We start from the raw sequence: 10,000 nt of genomic DNA, 5'->3' as shown, positions 1-10,000 counted from the left end.
GTTTTTTAAGCATCGATTTCTTCAGTTTCAAGAGTTTGTAGTTTACAGAAACCCGCCACAGAAATGGAATAGTTATATCATCATTGTAAATAAAACATACGCGGTCTCTTCCGTAAACTTTGAAGTCGTCCATACTCCCAACTGTCCATTGGGGGAGTCTGGGTTTAAATTTTAGCTTACATGTTGGTGATAAATTAGTGTCTCTTGCATTTTCCTATCTGACAAGTTTTTGTGAAAACCACAAATATTCAAAACAGGGGAAAATGCTGACGTGCGGCAAATTAATAATATTATTGTTAACTTCACACTACTATCGGACGTTGTCATTAGAAAACCAAAGAGTAAGTCGGGTGCTGCCCACGTAATTCCTTTTCTCTTTTCTTTTGGGTTGGAAGACGAGGGTTGCGGCCTTATGCGCCTCCTGGCGCGGAGAGATCTAAGTGCTAAGTAAGTTTCTTTTGGCAGAGTTGTCCGCGTTGGTTTTTCTTCGGGGAACCAGGCTTTTTATTTTACCAAAAACTGTTCGCCCAGTACACTTTCTGGTCGTGTGGGACGACCGGAATACCGCTAATTTCAAGCACTGTTAAATAATTCTAGGGGGGAGATCAAGCAACAAGGAGAGTTTGTTCAAAAGTAGCTGGTTGTCATGCTTGTAATAACTGGGAGAAATGCATGAAAAAGACATGCTGGGCCTTGACCAAAGATCATTGGCAAGATGTAAAAAACAATCAACAATGACCAATGGCATATCAGGCTAATTTGCAATGTAAAGGGATTATTAAAGTACTGTATTTTTTTTCCTTCCTTTTGTGCTACACACTTCCATTTTTGCTGAGCAGTTTCCTTTTGAAAATTCCTTGGTACCCATGTACAAGAAGTGATTTATTATTTATTTATTTTGGGGGAAACAACGCATGAACTTCTTTGTGTGCTGCAACGTGATGAATTATTTGCGAGCAAGAAACCAAAAAACCACCTGAATAGGGGTCAAAGCAACCATCTCTGAAGGATTGCAGAAATGTGCACAAAATTCCGCCCGCTCCCAGAGATAATCAGATTGCAGGATTCGAAAAAATTATGTAGGGTTAATTTACTGTTTGCGAATGACTGTTCGTTGCGTGGTTCCAGAAAATAGATCAATTGGTTTTCGTGTCGCGTGTGTTAGTTATCGATCAGCTTATTTTTTCCTTATGACTTCGCGTAGTAAAGCGAAGTTTCCATCAGTTTGGTTCTCCAGGCAAATATTGCCCGGGTCCCGTCGATGTTAGTGTTTCAATCGATACAACGCCTCTTGAGAACAACGCCTCTGCTGAGCCTACAACGTCTGTGCTGTTGGCGGCAATAAGAAGCCTTTCCTCGCAAATGGCAAACATGTAGGTCCAGCATGAGGAATTAAAGAAGCCAGTGACGGCCAACCCTCCTTCGAACGATGCACAACTAGCGCAACCATCATCACAAACCCCAAACATCACAGAAAACGTTCCGCAGGCGACCGCTAAGGGTGAGTAGCTCACCCTAAGGGGAGCAGGGATGGAGGGGAACAGGTATGGCGCAATGGTGAGAGCACTCGCCTTCCACCAATGTGGCCCAGGATCGATTCTCGGATTCTACGCCATATGTGGGTTGAGTTTGTTGGTTTGAGAGTTTGAGAGGTTTTTCCCTGGGTACTCCGGTTTTCCCCTCTCCTCACTCAGTGGGCTAGTGCGCGCTTTCGGAGCAAGGGGTCCCCAGTTCGATCCTCGGTGACTTCAATGTCTTTTTCCACTTTCCTCTAATCCGTGTAGCTATAGCTTTAAATATCCATGAAACGGAGCACTGACAGAGGGAGGGGGATCAAAGACGGCTTCCATTGATACCAGTTTCGTAACTAAAGGAACCACCGACGTTAAATAAATTGACTTTACTTTAGTACATTGACTTTACTGATTCTCGGTTGTCCACCCTTAGCGTGCCCTCGGCGACCTCAGTCGCATTCAATAACCCAAGCGTGCTCCCTGTACAGAACGAAAGCAGTTTAGCGTATTAAAGCTCCCTTGCAAACGCCATATCGATTCATTTGACAAGTGCCTACAGGCGTGGAACGTGTACGAAAAGCTGGTCATGACCGCACAACCCGCCCGTTATGCTGAGCTTACCTCTTATCGCGAGCAGATTCAGTTTGCTAATCGCAAATTTCGCTGGTCCCCCACGTGTATGTTCGACATTCACTCCCGCATGGCGTATGCGACCCAAGTGTCACGCGACCCACACGCACGTCTCGACCTCCTCGACGCCTCTGCCCTACGTCCTTAGCCCCGCCAATGCTCTCGCTGTAAGGCCCTGTTTATAAGGAGGGAAGGTAACCCTAGTGCTAGGGTCACCCTTGCACTCACACATTCCTTTTTTTTCATCGACGTGTTTACAAGGCAGCTCGGGTTACCCTAGCTGCCTTGTAAACGCTCTGCTAGGGACAACTCGCCTACCCGGGACAACTTTTTAGCGGTTTCCATCGTGTTTGCGATGATGGCGGTTACCAAGCACACAAAGTTGTCCCGGGTGGTAGGGTAACCCTGACTGTGCAATTTTGCTTGTAAACCCGGGCTATCTTTGACCCTCCTGCTAGGGTAACCCTAACAGTAGGGTTACCCTACCTGCTTGTAAATATGATATGGCCGGCCCCTCTCCCGTAACTTGCCCTTCAGTGACCAGACCTTCACATAGAAATACGCCAAATGGTACTCCCCTTAGGGCCCAGAGGGATGCAACCTGTTCCAGCGAAAGGCTTGCTAGCAAGGAGCCAATTGTGAACGGGCACAAATTTGTAAAACTTGCGGGGGGGGGGGGGGGAGGACCATTCCGAGGCCGTTTGTGCAATCGTTTCCCCAAATAAAATCCCCATTTCCCATTGACGTATGGCGTAACGCTCTACGCAACCACCCGGACAGTGCCTTGGTTACTGATTTGTTGCAAAATATCGAATATGATGTTCGTATTGGTTTTCACAATGAACGCACTCCCTTGATTTCTTCCAATCATTTTTTTGCGCTTTCCAGCCCTGAACCCGTCGCAAACGAACTGGAACGAGAAACTCTTCTTGCATGAGCAGAAAGCGGGGCCTTTCTTAGCGCCTCCCTCTTCGCATTTTGTCGGATCTCCGATGGGTGCTTTACCGAAGAAGCACTCTCAGCCTGTTAAATGGCGTATTATTAACGATCTTTCCTGGACGGCTGCCCAATCAGTTAATGACGCAATTCCCAAGGAACTATACTCGTGCTCTTACGACTCACTTGACAGTGCTATTGCATATCTCAAATCTTTCGTACCCAACGCACTGATGAGCAAGCTTGATCTCTCCGACGCTCTCCGTCACATCTTGGAAGACGCTCGCGACTGGGAGCTCCTGGGGTCTACCTGGCCGATAGTAATGCCCGATGGTTCTACGCGTACCGGCTATTTCCTCGTCATGTTCCTCCCGTTTGGTCTTCGCAGTTCGCCCGCACTTTTTCTCAAATTTGTTGGCGGCTTCCTGTACGTCATGGCGCAACGCGGTGCCGCCCCTCTTTGGAACTACCTGGTTAACTTTTGGACTTGTGGTCCACCCGCTCCCAGCGATTCGTGTTCCCACAATTTGGACGTCATGCGCTGACCTTGACTTAACGACAAACCTCGATAAAACCGTTTTACCTACCACCTCTTTAGTTCTTCTGGGAGTTCAACTCGACACTGTCACCCATGAATTGCGCATCGATCATTCCCGTCTAACGTACATCATGGACTTCCTTAAGCACTGGTCCACGAAACGAGGAGGTACTAAACGCCAGCTTCAGTCCCCCATCGGCAAGTTACACTTCGTTTGCCACGCGTGTCGCCACGGTAGAATTTGCCTCCGCCGTATGATTGATCTTCTTTGTAAAATTCACCACCCCACCCATCACCTCTGTTTGAAACGCGCTTTCCACAACGACCTCCTTTGGTGGAAAAATTTGCTTCCGTCCTGGAATGGCTGCAGCTTTTTCTACGACGCGACTGGATCTCCTCTTCACATCTCGACCTCTTTACCGATGCATGTCATTCCGGTTTCGGCGCCTATTTCTCGGGTGAATGGCTTTACGGGTCCTTCCAAGAACGTTACATTCTTCTTTCCCGTTCCATTGCGTTCAAAGAGCTATACGCTATTGCCGTTGCGGTCCAGACCTGGTCCAGCGAGCTTGCTAGTCGCAATATTCTTTTTCACTGCGACAACTTCTCGGTGGTGCATGCTTTATCTAATGGCACAAGCCGGTGAATATATATCATGACCCTCCTTCGGTTCTTGTTTTTCACATGCGCGCATCACAATATCATGCTACGTGCGGTACACATTTCACGGAATTGATAATCACTGGGCTGATGCTCTCTCTCGTTTCTAGGTCGCCAAGTTCCAAGCTGCCTGCCCCTGGGCCTCTCGTCAGCCAACGCCCACCCTGGCACTTAACACCCTTCAAGTAAAGGCACAAGACTATTTTGCCCGTGGACTTACCGATTCTTCTCATCGCACATACACCAATGCCCACCAACAGTTTTTGCACTTTTGTCGGGACTTACCCCTTACCAGCTTCTGAAAACACACTCATATTGTTCTCTGCTCATCTGGCACAACGGATTAGGTGGCAATCAATTCACGTTTACCTCGCCGCAGTTCGTTCTCTCCATGTCGCCCACGGTCTACCCAATCCACTTTAGCCCGGCCACAAATTGAAACAGACGCTGCGGGGTATCGAATGTCAGCATTTCTATCCACCCAACCAAAAGATGCCCCTTACCTTCGATCTTCTTACCGAGCTCAAACCATTCCTCAATCCCTCAAGTATCGATGACATTGTCCATTGTGCCGCTATCATCCCACTACTGGTCACTTCCTGATGCTTCGCGCAAGTGAATTTACCGTTCCCTCCCGTGATGTATTCGACGCTTCCAGTCACTTCCCTGTTGCTGATGCTCAGTTTCATTCATCTTCCAATGGCCGGGAGTATCTCACTTTCCACATCAAACGATCCAAAACCGAACAGCGTGGACAAGGTATCAAACTTTACACTGGACATTCCGGCCATCCGGTCTGCGCGGTGTGCGCACTGACAAAAGCCCTGGCTATTCGTGATCGCTCTGTCAACCCACCAGCCACCCCCCGTTAGACGAGTATCAATGCCGGTAATAGCATAATAACTCCACCAGAAAGTAAAATCACCGCTGTGGTAATTGCGTAGCAAAGTAATAACAAAGAAACTAAAATCAATGCCGGTAATAGCGTAACAAAGTAATAGCGTATTAACTCCGCCAGAAAGTAATTTCACCGCCGGTAACAGCGAAGCCGTGACAAAGTAATAACCAAGAAAGTAAAATCAATACCGGTAATAGCGTGGCAAAGTAATAACGTAATAACTCGTAACAGCTTACGCATTTTTACGGTGTCGTTAGTTGTCATTTCCCCTCATAAAGAGAAGAAAGGCTGGTGACTCGGTGGGGGAGGGGGAGGGGTACTCCCTTATATAGGCTATATAGATATGTGCTGCACCAAAGGGTATGGTTTTTTAGCCGTTTTGGCCTGAAATAGGGTATCAATTTTGACCATTTTGGTTTGAAAGAGGGTATGGTTTGTGCACTCTAGTCTTGAATTGGATATGTTTTTTAGACGAAGCTACTTTTTCATCATAAGGCGATAAAACCATTTCCAAATGATTACGCAATCTTGTATCCTACTTAATTAAAGCGTATAAACATTGCCTTTAAGATTGGTCTGATCTATTGAACTGATTATAGGACAGGTCTGATATAGGGAATTGATTTAAGGGTCAGGTCTGAAATAGGGTATGGAAATTCACAGATTTTGGTCTGAAATAGGTAAGGGTTCCAGGCAGCCCGCCGCACACCCCCAACCAACTTTTCTGGAAGTACCAACCCCGGAGCTGGTGACTCGCGGCGATCTCGTCCGACAAATTGCTCTCGCATTAGAAAGCAACGGACCCAATCTCCTTAAAAACACCACAGCCCTAAGACCAGATAAATTTCTCATCACATCAACTCCACTCCGCACCACGATTTTTGACGGATATATTCCAATAATGTTCCGCTTTTTATAATCTTCCCTTGCGCTACGGTTGCACAGACAAGACGAGGACAACTGTAAGTAGAGGTAACTGAAGTTTATTTCTACATTTACAGCTTACTGTAGCATGCATTTATAAGCTCAAAGTTATTTTTCCCATACAAAGTCTATCAATCGTATACCGAGCTTGGGCTGCCTATGCAATGGAATCAACATGTTTTTTGGCGTGGTTAGAGCATCCGACTAGATCACGGGAGGTCGTGGGTTCGAATCCCATCTGGGGCTCGGATTTTTCCGAGTTCCCAATGGGTTCTACATTTCATTTCATATGTGTATGTCATTCTCACATTTGTTTATAAAATGTCACCAGGAACACTTCAATAAAGTTATACGCTTTTTCTCTGTAGTTTGCAAATGACAGTACATTTTTTTGTGCCTTAGAATTTGTCAACTGGTCACACATTTCATGTGTGAAACATACTTTTCAAGTTCAATCTTTTAACTAAACAACCAAATGAAATCTTCGCTGTCTCCCATCTCCGACCACGGCTACAAATACGTCAGGACAAAATTATGGCACTGAAATTATCCACTTTGCTAACATATACGAAGTCGTAACTACACGGATAACGATGAACGAATTTGGTAATCTAGTTATCGAAGGTTCGAAATTCGCAGGAAATTGTACTTAACGGGAATAACATGATAAACAAATGCTCTCAATCAAATGACTGGCTTGACTGCACGAATAATGGAGCAGTACTAAAAGCCGGAAGCTGGAAGCCGGAAGCCGGAAGCCGGAATTATCCACATTTCGCGAGAACTACAACAACTTACCCACTCCTTGTACGCTCTATTATAATCCCCACACTCAAGTATTTAACTCTGAGGAAATATAAACTGTTAAATGGGTCTGAGCATGGAGGTGGCATCATCAAGCTGAGGCAGTCGACATTACAACAGAGGAATTTTAAAACTTGTTTAATTCATTTTTCTTGTTTTTTCACCTGCCTTGGTACAAAAATGCCTCTCTTAAAGGAACAAGGCACCCGTAGGTGACGGGGCGGGACTGAAGATGTCGATTATAGGTTGAGGAAGAACATACAGTGAATATGAAAAATTCACATTGTTTATCGAAGTTAAGTTCTTTCGAGACGTCCCACTAGCACTGAATAGGCCGGGAAACAAGCAAGTTTTGAAGATTCTGCCGAAAGGCTGATGAATATTGCGCTTCAAGGTCGACAACTGATGATATGTTCGGCTTGGGTTAGAAGGTTTTTTCCCGGTCCGTGTTTTCGCAATTTGAACATACCGCTGGCTTCCGAATGATGTATTAATTTCATAACACCCAAAATGACCAAAACGTATATCGAAACATTGCAATAACCACTTAAAACTGTTGAGCAACTCAAAAGAAATACAGCAAAAGGAAAGACTGAGAAGAATGGATGGATACAAATGGACAACATTGAAACGGATTGCATTTGGGTTATCTTGAAAAAAATCGGCCCGGCGTTTTTCAAGCTTATGGCAAATCACCTGCATAAAGGTCGTTTTTGCTCAGAATCACCTTGTTTGTGATGTAACGATAATTTTATCAGTAAAGGAATTCCATATTAACATTTTCGAGTTTTAAATTCGTGATCAACGGAAGATTTCCTCTTACTCCGGGATCCCTAAAATAACGTGACATAACTCCTTTAATTAAGGTCTAGAGCCTCATTATTGATTTGCTGTTCGGCAAAAAAAGTCATAGGAAAACAATAATTATTGCTTTTCATGATCATGGTTTAGGTGTTGGCACAAAAGTAATAATAACAATAATAATGATAATGTTAATAGTAATGGTGATGATGAGAATGACGATGATGATGATGATGATTGTAAAAATATTATAATTATTATTATTTTTATTATTATTATTATTATTATTATTATTATTATTATCTCATTTATTAATGGTGGAATTAAATAACTGCATAGCAATACTCCTGAGCATGTATTTCTTTTGCATATGTGCTTATTTTAGCTTTGTTAAAATCGAGCGTCTGAGCCAAGGGCGTAGCTAGGGGGGGTGGGGTGGTCCTGGGGTGCCCGTGACCCCCCATTTGTAAGCCGTTTTTTACTCAAACAACCTACAATATTCAGGTTGCGAAAACGCGAGTACCCTCTTTGACTCCCCCCCCACCCCCCTTTGAAAAATCCTGGCTACGCCCATGGTCTGAGCAAAATCAAGTTGTGTATTAAGTGTATTAAAGTGTCTAATTGGCATAACCTTTTTTACTCCCTCAACTACACACTTAGTCATATTTAAGTTTAAAGGAAAGGTAAGAAATGACTTACATAACAATTCCGCTTTGCCGATCATTTCCAGGTCTTCTTCAGCGTCTCACAATTTACTCCACTGAAAACTTTTGATCCGTCCGGTAACAAAATTTAAAACTAACTAACTAACTAAATGCAGTTCGGGCGGAAACTAAAAAGTGCATCGAAGTCACGCGATTAAAATAACATAGGGTCAACGAAATAAAACTTAAATATACGGAAAGCGGTTGTAAAAACCGCGACAATCGTTCTTTGAATGAAGGCCTATCCTACTGGTGAATGTTGATCCGAAAATTATATCCGACGTGATTGCTATGAGACCCTCTTTTTATCACTGCAATTAAGACTAGCTATTCGAGCAATTGTCACTTGAAGACACCTACAAAATTCAGGTTTAACGGGATTCCAACCATGACCTTTGCGATACCGGTGCAACGCTGTACCATCTGAGCTATCTGAGCTATGAGGCCTCGTGCGAGGATGCACGGCAAACATACATTTGGGAGCTTACGGAAGGGCGACGACGACGCTAACGAGAACGTCGTCTAAAAACATTATTTCCAGTTATTGTAACAATTTCGTTACAACCCCAAGTCGTTCGGAATGGAAAGTGTGTACCAATATTGCAGGAATAAAATTGGCATGAACGATGTGGTTATTTGGAAAGACAATTACAAATGTTTCGTCAGGTTCTCACGTCCTCTACACAACCTCAAATTTGCTCAAGTTGAGGACGGCAAAGAAATGAAACCAAAATGTAAAACGCACGTACAGGGCGTGCAGAGCCTTTGCTTTTGTTCGTTAAGCCCATTGTGTTGTGGCGTTCTCGTGGCTGTCGTCGTCGTCGTCCTTGCGTAAGGTCCCTAATGTTAACTTAATTTATCGAGTCCTTCAGGGGAACAAATGAGACCAACAAATTGACCAGCTACCAACTGAACTGATGTGCTTCCTAGTTCAGCTGGTAGAGCGTCGCACCGGCATCGCAAAGGTCATAGGTGAAACAGTAAGATCAATTTTTGCCAGATTGATTTTAAAAATGCGTCCCTTCAATCAAGTGGAAACTAAACTTCTCCTATACGTTGGCGACGCAGCTGCAGTGCTTTCCGATGTAGAGTCTTTTCACTATCTTTGTACCCCGCGGTTAGCTAAATTATTGGCCTAAAGAGCCAATAAAATCCCTTAGCTATCTTTTTGTTCACTTATGAGAAAAGTTATTTTTTTGTTGTCGGCTTACAATTTATGAAATGTCCCCTTGATCAAAACTCTGCGATTCTTCTATCAAAGATTGTATATATCTCACCTTTAATTATTACCAACACCTCAATGACTAGGGCATCGACAACAAGTAACCTTGAGTCTTTATTGAAATCTCTTCGCCTGTCTTGGCTTGTCTAGTGATGCTTCAAGCCATATAGCACATTTTAGAAGAGTTCGAAAGTCTTTTGCTTTAAATAATAATAATAATAATAATAATAATAATAATAATAATAATAATAATAATAATAATAATAATAATAATAAAAAGAAGACTATAATTTTCACAAAATTAGCCAAAAATAGATATGACCGTTAAGAATTAAAAGAACAAAAATAAATTGGTCTGAAGAAATGTGT

The sequence above is a fragment of the Montipora foliosa genome, chromosome 11 (assembly GCF_036669935.1).
Source record: "Montipora foliosa isolate CH-2021 chromosome 11, ASM3666993v2, whole genome shotgun sequence".
Taxonomy (NCBI): Eukaryota; Metazoa; Cnidaria; class Anthozoa; order Scleractinia; family Acroporidae; genus Montipora; species Montipora foliosa.
The sequence above is the reverse complement of the archived record's forward strand: the minus strand, read 5'-3'. Positions refer to the sequence as shown.